Source organism: Chroicocephalus ridibundus, chromosome 1 (assembly GCF_963924245.1).
Source record: "Chroicocephalus ridibundus chromosome 1, bChrRid1.1, whole genome shotgun sequence".
NCBI lineage: Eukaryota > Metazoa > Chordata > Aves > Charadriiformes > Laridae > Chroicocephalus > Chroicocephalus ridibundus.
In genome coordinates this window covers 125,793,128-125,808,889 of record NC_086284.1, presented here as the reverse complement: position 1 = coordinate 125,808,889, position 15,762 = coordinate 125,793,128, and the positions used below count along the sequence as shown (strand labels likewise).

Genomic DNA, 15,762 nt, shown 5'->3' with positions numbered 1-15,762 from the left:
GATGCACTGTATAGTTTAATTTTGATACTAGTCAGTGTTCACAAAAGCCCAGAACTGCCTCAAGTCAACTTCTAATTATGCAGGCAAACTGGGAAAAGATGACGAGAAAAGACAAAAACATAAATCAAACAAACCACACATAAAATTAGGCTAAAGCACACTCACGCCATATTATATTCTTTGAAAAAACATAGTGGCTAGATTTCCGAAAGAAGCAGATGCAGGTTTAAGGAGCAGTGGGCACTGTAATTAGAGCAGCCCTTACACTGCACTTGTACTTTTCACAACAATTTGATGCACCAGAAGGTGTTGGGCGAAGCCATGGTCTTGCTAATCCAAAACCCAGAGAGCCATCAGAGTTAAATGAGAGCTGACTAACATAACAAGGAGTTAACCCCTTAAATAAGCTACTGTAGGGCACCCTCTTCCCAAGGGATTTCTCAATTGCAATGAAAACAATGTTCCAAATCTAGATTCCATTGCTAGAATGAAAACAAATGCTACAAAAGGCATGACAAGATAAGGACCTTAGCACAGCCACTTAGTCAAATGATGGGATCTCAAATCCTGCTTCAGTTACCAAATTTAATAGTTTTAGTATGCCCATAAAGACAGGATTCAAACTGATGCTATTCCAAAGGTCACAGCTCACAGATTTCAGGCAATCCATCATCAAATCCCTTAAAAAGTAGCAGCCAAATTTCACATCAGCACCTGATGGGATATTATTAAACCAACAGACCTACACTAAAGCATTCTCACATAGGAGCTTACAGAAAGCCCTCAAAAAAAGTGTGTTATCATAAAATATACTTAGTCACCTCATGTGACCTCAGCGAACAAGCATCGCGAAGTCATCTCATATGGTATTAAGATTAATTCAGTGCTTTACAAACAATGCTTCTTTCTCCTAAACTAACAACGAAAGCCCTGGTTCCATATTCCCTCCTTCATAGAGCTCTTCAGGGTGTATTCTTCTGCTAAAGACATAAAAAACTTAATTCTTGGCCACTTATGCTCACCACATGAAATGAACTCATTCATCTTCCCCCACTGCTAGCTTGTCCATATTCCAACTTAAATTATTTTTGCCTCTCCAGATTTCCCCTTTTGTGACACCTGAACAAGTAGTTGTATTTTCTCCACTCAACTCTGTTTCTTCTGTCTTTTTTTCTAATTGAACTGCCAAGACGTTTCTCAAATAGAGGAAAAGTCAAGCTAGAAACTTGTTTTGAAAGCTTCTCCTTTTAGGGAGGGTGAAGTATGAGGAAGAAGGGAGGAGAGGGTCAAGGAAGCTGCTCTTGGTTTTAACTTTCAAAAATGCATGGTATATGGGTCACCCAGACTAGTAAGGTTTTAAAATTCAAAGGAAAGTAACTGCGATTAACAGATGCTTTTACAAGAGCAGCGGTGAGTAAAAACTAGCCACCAGGCAAATTCTAACAAGCCAAATTGGCTAATGATCAAGGAAAGAGGTAGTTGTATCCATCTGCAAAATAAGCAGTATTTTAAAATGATTTTTTTTCTTTTTAACAATCTTTGGAATTCATAGACAGATTTTATTTCCATTTCCTGGAATGAATTGTTATAGTCATGTCCCTCAAGAGATGGAAGCTGTGTTCTAACATTACTAATCCTCCTATCAAAGTATTTGATAAGACACCAATCACAGCATGATGTGGAACAGCCAAAATGTGAAGGCACATTTTGAGAGTCAGAAGAGTTAAGAGAATAGGCCCAATCTGACAGCCCAAAAGAGGTGACGCTGCCGCAGCTCCAGGCTCCCAGGTGCAACCAGCAGCAAGGCTGAAAATGTATTTTCGGTAGGTACACACACTCAGAGCACATGCACACACGGCGTATATACAGATAGATACAGCCAGCCACACAGGCAACACACAGCCCCTCTCTGGCTGAGCAGGAAAAGGTCTGCTAGTGAGAATATATATATTTGATATATACACAGGTACTTACTATATGTGTGTGTATATACGCGCGCACACACACGTGTCCACAGACACGGACAATACGAACCCTTCCAGCAGCTGGTCTCACAAGCTCAGTCTGCCCAGTAGCTGCCCCTGGGTCCCAGTCTCCCCAGCTGCTGGCACCTGGACATACAAGCCCCCAAGGAAGAAAGGAATTTAATAAGATAACACGACAGACTGCACTGCTCAGGTGCACGGCATGGCCACATAAGCATACTGACCAGTAAAGTATTCAGATGCAACTGGTCTGTTTTATGTCCTTATCCCTCTATTTCCCCACACTTGTTTCCCCCCACAACCCCAATCACTCAAACCTCTCCCTTTGCTTGTCTTTGGTTCCCCCCCTAAACATCCCATAAATAGTCCTGTGCAATCCCAAAATGCTCTCCCCCTGCATCCCATCATGTGTGCCCTATACCACAGCAGTAACCCTGTCTCAGTTCAAAAGGTGCTCTGGCCTTGACTCATCTAGATGGGTTTCAGGTCTGGTCCCTGGGGCTGAGGCTTCCTTTGGACAGTCCTGGGAAGGTCCCAGAGCAGATGTCCCTTCCTCTCAGTCCTTAACGTGAGTTCCTGTCTGCCACTGTGCCCATGTGCTCCTCTGGGATTGCAGAGGAGGGCCTTTGGTGGGCTGATGGCCACTTTGATGGCCTGGGAGGAGCCCAGGGCAGGGCACTAGTTGGGATCCCCCGTCTGCCTTTGTCCATGCTCACATAACCTAGCAGATCTTCCCATGCAAGAGTGACCTGGCAACTAGAACACCCTGCCCCCCACCCCCGTCAGCTTTTTTTTCCTTTTCAATTTATTTATTTATAATTGGTGAACATCTGCTCTTCCTATTGAGCATTTAGTATAATTTAGAGGAAGAATGAAAGGCATCTGTATTAGAAACACAAACAGAGGCACTGAGATCAGACCAAACAATCCTCACAGAAAGCATGAAAATAAATTCCAGCTAAAAGCAAAGGTGAATTTTCCAAATTCCAGTACTCCTTTTTTTAGAAGGGGATACATTAAACATTTGTCTGTGGTCTTCTTAAACTTTTAGTTTATTATCAGGCAAAGAAAACCATAACTCTCTTTTAACATTCCCCCTGACCGTGGGTACCTTCAGCCTGGCCCAACCCGGAGCTCAGGAGCTGGCTTTGACACATGGGATCCTTTCAGCTGGTCTAGCACATCACCTTGGGGAAGAGGAAGAGCGGCAGCCAGCGCAAGCAGAGGCTGGCTCCCTGGCCAACACAGAGGGCAGGCAGAGCCGGGCTGGCTGACCGCACTCCTGCCAAAAGGTATATTTTGCTTTCTGACCGAGCACTGTACGCACCAGCCTGGTGCGCTTGTGCGGAACAGTAAAGCGTTTCGACCAATTCTTTCCAAGCGTGGGGAAAATTACTGCTGCTTGTGCAATCTGTCTTTTGCCAAACATCAATCTGGGAGCTCAGCTGAGCTGACGTTAGGTTGTCTTCAGTTAAAGAGCCAAAACATCTCGCACTCTGATGCTCTTCTGGCTTCCTCTGTTGACTATAGATTCTGCTAGAAACTTACATCACAGTCTTAAGTGCCATTTACACCATTAGGATCAAGCAAGGCGTTTCATTTAAGGTACAGTTCAGAAGGTAGTATGTGATACCCGCTTTACGCATATGATGGTGGGCTACCTTGCTCCCCGGAAGAGGCAACTCCAAGCGTCTCCAGACAACTTGCAACCTTTCCACCTTGTTTCTTAAATTGGAAACTTATTTAACCTCTTAATTGACAGCATATAATTGTATTGTTTTACATGCAGTTTGTTCGTAGCATATCCCTTGAAGAAGTTAATTATGTTGAGTTCTTGGGTTTCTATACTACTTAATAAAATTATGTATCACTTAAAAAGCACACCACAAGACATATAAGCCAAGAAAAGAAAACAGAAGCAAGTAAGAAGGACCTCCCCTTTACAAAACCGACATACTGATCACTTAAAAGCCCGTTTCATAATTTGTCAGGAAATGGCAGTGATGTGTATCAATTTCAAAATAATAAGCATTAAATAAATGCAGAAAACCAATTGAAGGAAGGCTCTTATGAAAGCCTTTTACAGCAGCAATAAACCCCAAATCCTGAAAGACTTAAAATCATAGAATCATAGGGTTGGAAGGGACCTCTGGAGATCATCTAGTCCAACCCCCCTGCCAGAGCAGGGTCACCTAGAGCAGGTTGCACAGGAACGCGTCCAGGCAGGTTTTGAACGTCTCCAGAGACGGAGACTCCACCACCTCTCTGGGCAGCCTGTTCCAGTGCTCCATCACCCTCAAAGTAAAGAAGTTCCTCCTCATATTTAGGTGGAACTTCCTATGCTCAAGTTTGTGCCCATTACCTCTTGTCCTGTCCCCGGGCACCACTGAAAAGAGCCTGGTCCCATCCTCCTGACACCCACCCTTTAAGTATTTATAAGCATTGATGAGATGTTGAGTACTTCTGATAGCTTTCTTTCCCTCCACATGCCTTGAGATGACATCCAGAATGAGCTGTTCCATCATCTTTCCAGGGATGGAGGTGAGGCTGACCGGCCTGTAGTTCCCTGGGTCCTCCTTCTTGCCTTTTTTGAAGACTGGAGTGACATTGGCTTTCCTCCAGTCCTCAGGCACCTCGCCTGTTCTCCAGGACCTTTCAAAGATGATGGAGAGCGGCCCAGCAATGACTTCCGCCAGCTCCCTCAGCACTCTTGGGTGCATCCCATCAGGGCCCATGGACTTGTGAATATCTAATTGATCCCTCACTCAATCCTCCTCAACCCAAGGGAATTCTTCTTTCCCCGTTAATTCCCCTAGTGCCTGGGACTCCTGAGGGCTGGGCTGAGCAGTAAAGACCAAAGCAAAGAAGGCATTCAGTAACTCCGCCTCCTCCGCATCCTCTGTCACCATGGCTCCTGTCTTATTCAACAGTGGGCCCACAACTTCTCTGGTCTTCCTTTTGCCTCCAATATACTTGTAGAAGCCCTTCCTGTTGAGCTTGACATCCCTGGCCAGGTTTAATTCCAAGGCAGCCTTGGCTTTTCCTTGTTTCATCCCTGCACGCTCTGGCAGCATTCCTGTAATCCTCCCAAGAGGTCAGTCCGTTCTTCCACTTATTGTAGACTTCCTTCTTCCATTTGAGCTTTTTCAGAAGCTCCCTGCTCAACCACACAGGTCTCCTGCTTCCCCTGGCCAATTTCTTTCTCTTAGGGGTGCACCGATCCTGAGCTTGGAGGAATTGGTCTTTGACTATCAACCAGCTTTCTTGAGCCCCTTTTGCCTTCCAGAGCCCTAGCCCACGGGATCCCTCCAAGCAGTTTCTTGAAGAGGTTGAAGTTAGCCCTCCTGAAATCCAGGGTTGTAATTTTACTTCTTGATGTTTTGTGCATAGTACCCATGATCCTGAACTCTATCATGGTCCAAGACCACATGTTCTTACCAAGTACAAGAACTGGCTTATAAACTGCAGTTAAATTAAGAACAAAACAATGGCAATAGGCTTCAGATTTACTTCTGCGATGAGAAATGGCTCATCCAAGAAAAGGGTGTCAACTCACCTGCTTCCACTGTGACTGAGTTTGGGTTGATTCTTACTTTCACTCAAGTCAAGTTTCTATTAACTTGAATGACAGTTGATCGTATTAATGCTCAGAACACCAATGTCTCAAGTTTAGAAACTTAATTGTTGTATACATATCTAGGGAATAAAAGAGCCTCTTCTGTTTATCTCATGATACCTTAAAAGAAAACAACCAATGAGGACATTCCAATGTGAATAGGCATGATAAAAAAAACTCTAGCTCCTTCTTCTTTAAATAGCTTTGGTTGGCAAAGCATAAAGGGATTATTGCAGACTTCTCTGCCCATATGACTACTGAGGGATGACTTCAGGTTAGCAAGGTTAAGGAAAGAGCTGAGAGCAGCAGTTCCATTTTTAACTATTTTTAATTCAAAGGCCCCTAAACACTGTCCAGCAATGAGCAAATTTAAACTAAACACAGGTTTTTTTGTGTTCCCCTTTCTCCCAATTACATTTTAGAGATGCCATAAAAGGGACAGTCAATTAGTGCCACTCCCAATCCAAAATCTGGGTCTGTCACTGCTGTAACTGAAAGGGGCAATCGAGTTTTTGCTATTCTCAAAACCAGCATTCTACAGATAATGCTTCTGCATTTTTCTTACATCCACTGCTTATAAACTTGATGAACTGTCTACAACTCTCCGCTGACTCAGTATGAGCCAGGTGTGTTTTGGTAACTGTGGGCTTCTTCCCTTTTTACTGTTTCCTCCAAAGCTGATCCATATTTCTAGTGTTCCCAGTGACTTCAATGAGAGTCACCAGCAACTCCTAGGCACGCTACTTTAAAAACAAACAAACAAAAAAGCAAAACAAAGAGACACAAAGGCTGAAAAGGTTTGCTTTACTTGGTCGGGCTAAGCATAAACCAGCAACATAACAATCCTGCTTTAAAAAAATTGCTATAAAATTCTTGCTTCCCTCAATATTATATTCCTCCTCAACCCTGCATGTAGGGGTAACAGTAAGAAAGACTTAAGACACTTCCAGACACCTAACTACAATTTTTTCTGTAGTAAGCAGACTAATGTCAGCCAGTAAAACTCTCCCATTCTCAATAAGTCAACTATAGGTGTCATTAAAGTAATGGGAACCCACAGCAGGAGAAAGCTAGGGCTCAAAACCAAGTGTCATTGTGTCTTGGGCTACTCTACACTTGACTCATTCCTAGATATTCCAACGTGCTCCAAATTGTGAAATTTACTTGGGAAACCTTTCAGACTTCCCTAAAGTTATTTCTGTCATAGCAAAAAGTAACAGCTAATGTACTGAGATATTTGATTTTAATCACTGTGATAAGAATCTCACTATAGGGAGAGAAGGAAAGAGAAAAAAAAAAAAGAGAGATGGTTGACTTTGGCTGTGGTTGCTGCTGCTGTTGTTTTGCTCATTTACTTTGTTGTAAGTAAAGATACATTTTTTTTTAATGGTGACAGAGCTCGATACCAACTTATTAGCTATAACTTGTATAGTTAATCTTTGTTAGATTCTCCATCACCTGAAGCCTTTGTATCAATATTAGCCACCTCCCTAGAAGATAAGCTGTAGCTCAGCCAAGTTTACTGAGGTCTGTAACAAACTGCTAGATTAGGCTCTATGGTTTATGTTTATGTAAGATCACAACCATGACATAATGTCTCCAACGTTAAGTATCCACTAAGCTATAAAATACACAAAATACAAAGGCCCTAGGAGCTACTAACTCTAATGGATGCAAAGGTGGGCATGTAAAACAGACTGCTATATGACAAAGGAGAAATAATTGAATGCAGTAACTCCAACAGGGGCAACTTCGTTGAGGTATGGAAAAATACTGCAAGCACTATTATGCTGCAAATACAGTGCTGAAAATAAAAAAATCACATATTAAAAGAGGACAAACACAACTACAGAACATATCTGTCTTACCAGCACCATGGCAACTGTAAGAGAAAACACATACACTGACCTGAAATAGTAGCAACTTCGTCCAATTAAGAACATTGCTTATAAGGGAACAAGCAAGAGCCGGCTGACCACATATCCATAAAAGCTAGGAATGTTTTCTGTTTCCAGACAGTGTTTCAATGCCTTTGCTATTCCAAAAAAAAAAAAAAAGGGGGGGGGGGGGAGGGGGAGAAAAAAATGAAAATAGCAAAGAAAAGAAAAAAGGTGGGTTTGTCCCTGATTTTTCAGTCCCTGAGTGAATGAAGTTAACAAGCTGAACAGATGCATGCTTGAGGGACTTCTCCTAATCCAAACCGTCACGTTTCCACCCACCTTGGAGGCTGCTGATAAATACACATTCCCTGAAGCAGACCCTGATCCCACAGGCTGACCCAACCCTTCCGTAAGCATCCCACTCCTTTCCCTCACCAAAGGGACAATGACTGCTCACACAGATCAGCTGACAAACTCAAAATGAAACAGCTGAATCTGTCCAGTCAGGGATTAACCTGCATTTCATTCAGCTCTGCCTGCCCACTGAACAGCCTTCTGCTAACTGCAATGACTTTGTAAGAAATGCTATGCACAGTTGGATAGACCTGTAAGAATGGTTTTACAAGGCTTATTTGAGACTCTTTCCTCAAGAAAGTCTTACATGGTATGCTTTACAACTGTATATCAGATACTGTCCCTTACCACCGCTGGCCAATTTCAAATAAGAGAGAGAAATCCTGAAGACAGTAAGCTCCTAAAAAATCTGGTGAGAAATAAATGCAAAGAATGGAAATTATAATCAAAGCATGTACGGAAAAAAAACCCATAACAGGTGAACTCTGCCATTGTAAGTCTTATTTGGTGGTTCAGCACCAACATTACTTCTGACTGGATGTAGCAGACACTGGCTATTGCATAGTAGAGGTTTCAACGGTGAGCGCAGTGTGAAGCTGAGGTTACTGCAGAGTTGGAGGTACCCAGGCAGAAAAGGACACACATCTAGTCATTAGTACAGCTTCAGGCCACAAACAGTTTGTATTTGCTTGTTTAACCATAACATATTTTTCTACTAGCAAATGACAATGTATGTATGTTCATCGGTTCTCCACATCTGAGCAAAAACCCAAACCAGAAAAACCTGCCTAGAACGAAGTATTATTTACCATCTCCTACAATAAATCTAACTGTAACAGAAGTAGGCTTACTCACATACTGCACTGGACATTTAAATATTGTCTAGCAAGCAAAAATAAGAGCCGATTAGATTTTTTTTTTTTCCTTTTAAAAACCTCATACAAGTGTGACGCTTTGAAAAGCTGTCGCATGCATACATATACCCTTTGTGCCTTTACTGTGACTACGACAGACAACAGTCTGATTTACATGTACTTCAGGATTTTGTGAAAACAAGATCAACATCGAAACTGTTCTGCAGCTCAGTGACCCATTGCAACCAACTCAATGCAACTGCTATGCACATTTTCCTTCCTAGTAATGCAAGCCTGTAAGCCACCAAATTGGAAGGAAAAAAGGCAAAACAACAGGTTTTTTTTTTTTTCATTTAATAATCCTTAATAGTTGGGAGGCTATTCTCTACCCTGCTCAATGACTTTTAAAAAAGCTGTCATTTAAATGTCAAGAATACCGTGTTTCTCACAACTACTTGATCCAGTTCTCCTATCTGAAAGTCTAACAACTGCTGCTATTTGAAGCATCCAGAATGTTACTTGCACATACTTTATAAAAATGGCATTTGCTAGTAGAAGCAAAGCTTTTAAAGTGTGGGGGAAATAGACTTGGGGTTTTCCCCTTCTGAGAGATTAAAGTTTTATGAGTTAACCTAAAGGACTGCCAGACTTCTAAAGTGACAACACATTACGAAAAAATTTCCTATGCGTTTTGCAAATTTGAAGTCAGCCACATTTCACATCTGACATCAGGGTTTTTAATATCAGCTCTAATGAAATATAATTCTCCAATGACATAGCTGTGAAGTACAGCATTTTCATTTCACTAGCTGGCAGAGAGGTTTTGGCCTTACTATTATTATTATTTCTTACGTAAAGCCAAAAGTGTTCTAAGCCCTGCATGGACACATCTGAAGACAAGGCCTTCTCCTTGTATCTGCTGTAAACACTGAGACCACAGGGTATTCAGCCTAATAGAACAAGTCAGATGCATTTTCACACAACTGCTACGGCCAAGTTGTATGTTAGGACACAAGAATATGAATGCAGCCTAAGGAATAGCTTGCCTTCATCTTTACTACAGTTTCAATTTCACTAAATCTCTTCGGGTGAGATTGGATAGTTTCTGGTTTGGGAGAATGTCCCTGTTTGTTTTTTGATTTGGTTTTTTTTTTGGTTTGTTTTTGGTTGTTTTTTTTTTTAAAAAAAAAAAAAACAAACAAAAAAACAAACCACCTCCAGTCAATGAAGAAACTCCAGCCATCATCAAAACCCTGAGGGGAGCAGGAGGCAAGATGAGGATTAAAAATGATAGTGTTTTTAAGTCTGCTTCTTGTTGAGGTCACATTTCTTCTGACGGATGAGAGAGTGGTATATTTATTTTAAAAGTACAGGTACATGCACAGCTCATGACAGTTTAACTGCATACCAATAAAAATCAAAAAATTCCCATTTGCAAATGACTGAACTAGGTACATAACTAGAAGAACTGTTCCTTCCCTAAACTCCAACAATCCAAGAAGGAGGGATCAGAGAAAAAGACAAATTTCTCCTTCCCTGAGGCCTGCACCTCCTTAACTGGGATGAAATCAGAGCACGTCAGACAGCAGTCAGAAGGGGAGCCTTGCCTACTCAGAAGCCCCACAGTAGCTAGTAGGAGCACCTGACATGGGTATTTTTTTCTGAATTTGTTATGGGGATGAGCAACAACAGCAGCAGTGTTGTATTCACTCCTTCACCTACGCATCCTGCTGAATGCACACGTTTCTTCAGGATTCTGACGGTGTTACTTTGGGGAAAAAAAATGTGCCTCAACTTGGCCATTCCAAGATACTTAAAAGCTTTGGGAACTGCACGTTGTGCTCTGGGCCTGAGCAAGAACCCTGTTGTTCTCACCCGGTGCTCAGGGATCCTGACTCCTCCGCACACAGATCCAGTCCCAGTTTAAGAGGGCATTTAAAAGGGGTATCTCATGGCACAGTACAGTGACAAACTGTTAGGGTTTGAGGAACCCGCAACAATTTATTGTCATTTAGACAACTACTCTATCACCCGATGACTCCTCCCTATCCAGGAAAGGCAATCAGGGAAAAATCAAGGGAATCCGAGAGTTGAAATATAAACAGATTAAATAGAATAAGACTAGATAATTAACATTAATAAATGTTATTAATATATTAAATATATAATAATATATTAAAAACTAAAGAACTAATATTGATACCGACACCAATATAAAATATACAAGGATTATACTCAGACAATTATATCAGTAGGAAGCTGGGCACATACCACAGCTGGCTGTAAAGTAAATATTTTCACAAATTCAGACACTAGACTCTTCTAAAAGTGCAGTTTTCCCAAGCATTAAAAGAGAAATTAGTCCTGTGTTGCTCAAACGGGGACACGAATCTAGGCCTGAGCTGACAAAACACACACACAAAGAAGAAAAGGATAAGGGATCCTAACAAGTACAAAGGGAAAGCCACTGCTGCTAATTTACATGCGACATCTCCAAGTGGTGATCATGAGTGGAAAGCAGCAGGGCACAGCATCTCCGCCATGGGGCTGATGCATACACACTCAGCTTGGGTCGGAGAAAGAATAAGAACCAGCATTTAGCACTTTAAATTGAGAGGTGGAGAGAAAAACCTCCAAAAAACCACAAGGCACAGACGTCTGGCCAGAGTTAACATCAAGGTTCATTTGTGGGGGGTAGGCCTCCTGTATAACTCCCGTGGTAACACCTTAATTGTATTCATAAAAGTAAAAGTAGCAGCTCTATTTGAGGCTACAGCAGAAGCTGAAATGAAACCATGTTTAGTTTTTCTAGTTTGGGTGGCAGGTGAGTAGGGGAAGAGTCTGCATAATACATTACGGTGCAGCTTGCGGTGGTGGTGGTTGTCTCTCTTGGTGCCGCAGTTCATTTCCAAAAAGATAGCTGTGCAGGATGAAGTAAGTGTTATCCTTCAGTTTCTCTAGACTGCTGACAAACATTAGACTGGTCTCCAACACTGATGGAATACAGAAGAGAAAATACAGTGCATGACCTTCCAAAAACGGGCAAAAACTTTGGGTGTCTCTGGAGGATGCTCTGGGAAGAGATGGAGGATGAATGGGGTCTGGCAGTCTTTTCCAGCTCCATGCAACCACGCGTAACAGAGATCTCCCCACCTCTAAGGGACTGTCTGAAGCTTGCAGGAGGAGACAGCACAGTAGGGGAAAAACTGGCATGCATGTCTGTTCTCCACAGACCCAAGAGATCATGGTTAGTACTCATTAGCATGCTTGCTGGAGGCTTTGCCTCAGAAAGGAGAGAATCAAAACCATGTAAGGATGGTGGGGTTTGGCCCTTCGTAAACGCTGGGGTTTATAATGGAGAACAGAATGTCACTGGATGCCTGTTACAGACACTCATGGTGTGCTCTTCACAATGTCATGTAATGATGCTTTGTACGGAGACTTCATACAGTAGTTCCTTAATTTAAGTAATTGCATTTTCTACTAGTGGGAAACGGTCTGCATTTACCATACCCAATAAGCTATTGTCCCACCAATCTTATTTCCATAATTGTTTACCAACATTTGTTTTAAGGCACTGCCCTTTCTTAAGAGCCCTCTTGCCTCTGTTAGAGGACAACATAAGCCTGAAACTAACGAAATATTATTCCCCAAAGACAACATACCTTTCATCAGGCACTGAAGCAATAAATGGCTTAGGAAGGGGAAAAACTAGTTAACTAGTTGCTAAAACTATCTACAGCCCCTGCCTGTGAACTTAAAAAATGCTATTTCTCACACGGCTTTAGAGTCTTAATATGCAAAGTTATACTACAACGGTATTAAAAGTTTTACATCTTCCACCCACACAAATTGAGCAGTCCCCTCCTATTCCTCCACAGCTTCCAGCCTCAAATATCCTGGCATAAAATGATCAGACAAAATAGGTGACTTATGTTTTTATTGGTTCCTCCAGACTATGACGACATTTCCTAAAACACCAAGCCAGGAAACTATTAATGTTCTGAAAAAGTAGAAAGGGTCAGGCTATTTCAAAGGGCATGTGTTTGCTAAGAAGCCTTTGTTATAGACGTATAGGCCACTTAAGATTTGATTAATAATAACAGAAGTATTTAGCATTCACGTAACATTTCTTGCTTTAAGGTATATTATGAACATATTTGTAACACTTCTGTGTTAAGACAGAATTACCCCTCTTCACCTTTTTGAGAATTAAAATAAGAAGGTTAATAAGCTTGCCCAAGATTCTGTAAAGTAGTATATCCATTCCAAGATGAGAATTCCCTGCAGATCTGTATGTGCTCCCAGTTCCCAGGCTGTTTTTGGAGGGGAAAGTGGCAATGGTCTCAATTTATCAACATTAAAAAAAGGAAGACCAAGAAGATCTTCTAGGTTTATCTCAGCTGCATTGGCCTGCACTTGACAGCACAGGTCAGGTCAGGCATTTGCAGGTGGGGTCAGAGATTCTTTAAAAAAAAAGTGTTGTGTGTTTTATATACAAGCACTAAACCAAACCACTTGGTATTATAACAGGAGCATAGCACACCGCATGCAGGACAGAAAGAGGGATCATACGGAGGCTCCACAAAACCTTCTAATTTTCTAGGGCTTGCTACTTGTATATACCTCTTTGTTTTGGCTCCTTTGTCAGTAGGTCTGGGAATTATCAAGGTGGACACAAAGGACTTGCATAAAAGTAAGCGTGCTCCAAAGGCATCACCACTTCATTCATGGCCAGATTAATTTCACCCACAAAACTCAGTTCTGATCCTGACTGCACTAGAGTATGCACGAAGGTCAGTTCCCTAATGCTGGGGTGCAAAGCAGATTTAAACCCAGCCTGCCTACAGCATTAACAGTATGATGTATTTTGCGCAGAAGAGAGTGCTGAGGCATCCTAAAAGAAGTACAAGTCAGTCTGCTCTTACTGACTAAGAGCCTCACTCATCTGTCATGTCTCAAACAACCATGATCCAGTTACACCACAAACGCTGCAGGTAAAAATCCCACTACTGCACAGTGCCATCTCCTGGGGAAGCAAGACTGGAAAAAAAAACCCTCAATGCCTCCCTTTTCTCTTGCAGCATCCAACATTTTAGCATCGTCTCCTGTGCGCTAGCAGGCCAGGCGTTACCTCTGTTCTCAGAAGGCAGGCCATGAATTCACAGAAAGAAGAGCAGGTTGTTTACAGCTTTCACCATGAAACGTGAGATTCAGCAGCCCGCTCTTAAAAGAGGCAGTATCTGCATATCTGCATAGGCAAGTGCCACGCAAACCCACTGGATTAAGTTCACTCTGGGTTGCTGGCTAATCACAAATTAGCAATCAGGGCTTCCTTTCAACATCCAAACAGGAAATGGGAGTGGAGGAAGTGAAAGTTTAATAATTTCTTGCATGTTAACAAGTTACATGAGCCACTCCAATAAAAAAGTTTTGCTAAGTGAACTAGTGAACCAAGTGACTACCTAGTGAACCAACTAAGTGAACCAAGCATTTGTCTTTAAAACCAAGCTGCACATCTTGGAAAGAAAACGCTGATGCAAATATTTCATTTGGCACAGCTTCATTTCCAGGGTAAGAGGACATCAAGCTATGGAATAAATTTCAGGATCCTACCTTACTGTAATCACAAATCTTGAGATTACAATCCCCAAATCAAACCAGAGGTGGTAAATCTGGCATCTCTCTTGAAACATTCATTAAAAAAAAACCAAACCAGTATTAGAAGGGTAACTTTTTAGTTACCACAAACTGTTAAATCCATAATGGTCCCTGGCAGAGGAGCAAGAAAACCAGACATAATGTATTAGCTCAATTTCTTTCCACTATCTTTTAGGGCTACTATCCACATTGGCTCTGTATATCCCTCAATATCTGCCTGGCCACAAAGTAGAGGGGCAGGAGGGCTGGGGAACAAAGTTCCTGTGGGACAATGACAACCCTGAAAGGCCCAAAGGACTCACAGCTCTCCATGCCACGAGGAACGTCTGTCTCCATCTTCAGACCCACCACATTACAGCCCCTGGCAAAAGTGAAAAGCCTAGACCATTACACACTCCTAACTCGGTGCTATCTTCACTGCAGGAGGAAGAAAAAAAAAAAAAAGCTTTCTGAACTGTTGAGTAACTCTCAAGAGTTCAAGACAGATGAAAGGCCAGTCTCTTGGTTGCCTGGAGATACTAAAACAGATTAGGGACAAAACTAAGATGACTTACATAGGTGGATGCAGACTGGTGTTTTGAGGGAACAAAACTGCCCTGGGACTACAAGGTAGAACTCCTTGCTTTTTATGGATGTGCCCAGCAAAAAAAGAAAAAATCTCTTCAAGAAGCTGTAGGACTCAGCAGTACAGAAAGAGATGATTTAAGTGGGCTGCATGGAAAACAGAACAAAGGCAAAGGAATTTGGAAAAAAACCTGCTGTCAATATATCCACTGCACAATCACATTATCTCCCAGGGATGCAAACAAGAATAGACATGTAACATAGATAGTTACCATGGCCGACAATAAACTGTCTGGAGTAAATAAGGAGCTAAAACTGCATAAATAAGGAGCTCAAAATAAGGAGCTCAAAGGTGCATGCTCTGCATTATGGAATGTGAAGGTAGGTTTTTTCCCTAGTTTCAGCAATAGAGACACAGGCAATCCTAGTTCCAATGCCGCATTTACCGTAAAGTGCTGTCTGCCATAAGCAACTTCAGTGTACCTATCATGCTATACACATGGCTGGAAACGCAGACCTTACTGCGGACTCTTGTATTATTGCTCTGAGCAACAAAAAAAAGGGGAGAAAATCTGTTTTACTTGTGAACTTCCATCCTGGATCCTCCAGGGTCAGATTGTTTTCACAGTAGGCATTCTCTGTTTCCAAGGCGATGGAAGGCCAATCAGATATTTAATCAGCCTGGGTGTCAGACCACCCATTAGCAAAAACTCTTCAGAATAGGAGTTTTGAAAGCTAAAAAACAATGACTGTGTAAGACTGCTGGGTTTGGTGTTTTTTTCTGTTTGTTTGTTTGTTTTTTAAGACTTAATCATAGGTAGGTATTACCTCTTTCACTGGAAACACTG

The 15,762-nt window shown here is 41.9% G+C and overlaps 2 protein-coding genes across 6 annotated transcripts in view; one reads left to right on the top strand and one right to left on the bottom strand.

Annotated features, from left to right (window-relative positions):
* CMSS1 (cms1 ribosomal small subunit homolog) overlaps positions 1-15,762 on the bottom strand; it is a 243,329-nt gene that overhangs the window by 66,741 nt on the left and 160,826 nt on the right. The window lies entirely within an intron of this gene.
* The window catches only part of FILIP1L (filamin A interacting protein 1 like), a 210,317-nt gene that overhangs the window by 35,604 nt on the left and 158,951 nt on the right, over positions 1-15,762 (top strand). The window lies entirely within an intron of this gene.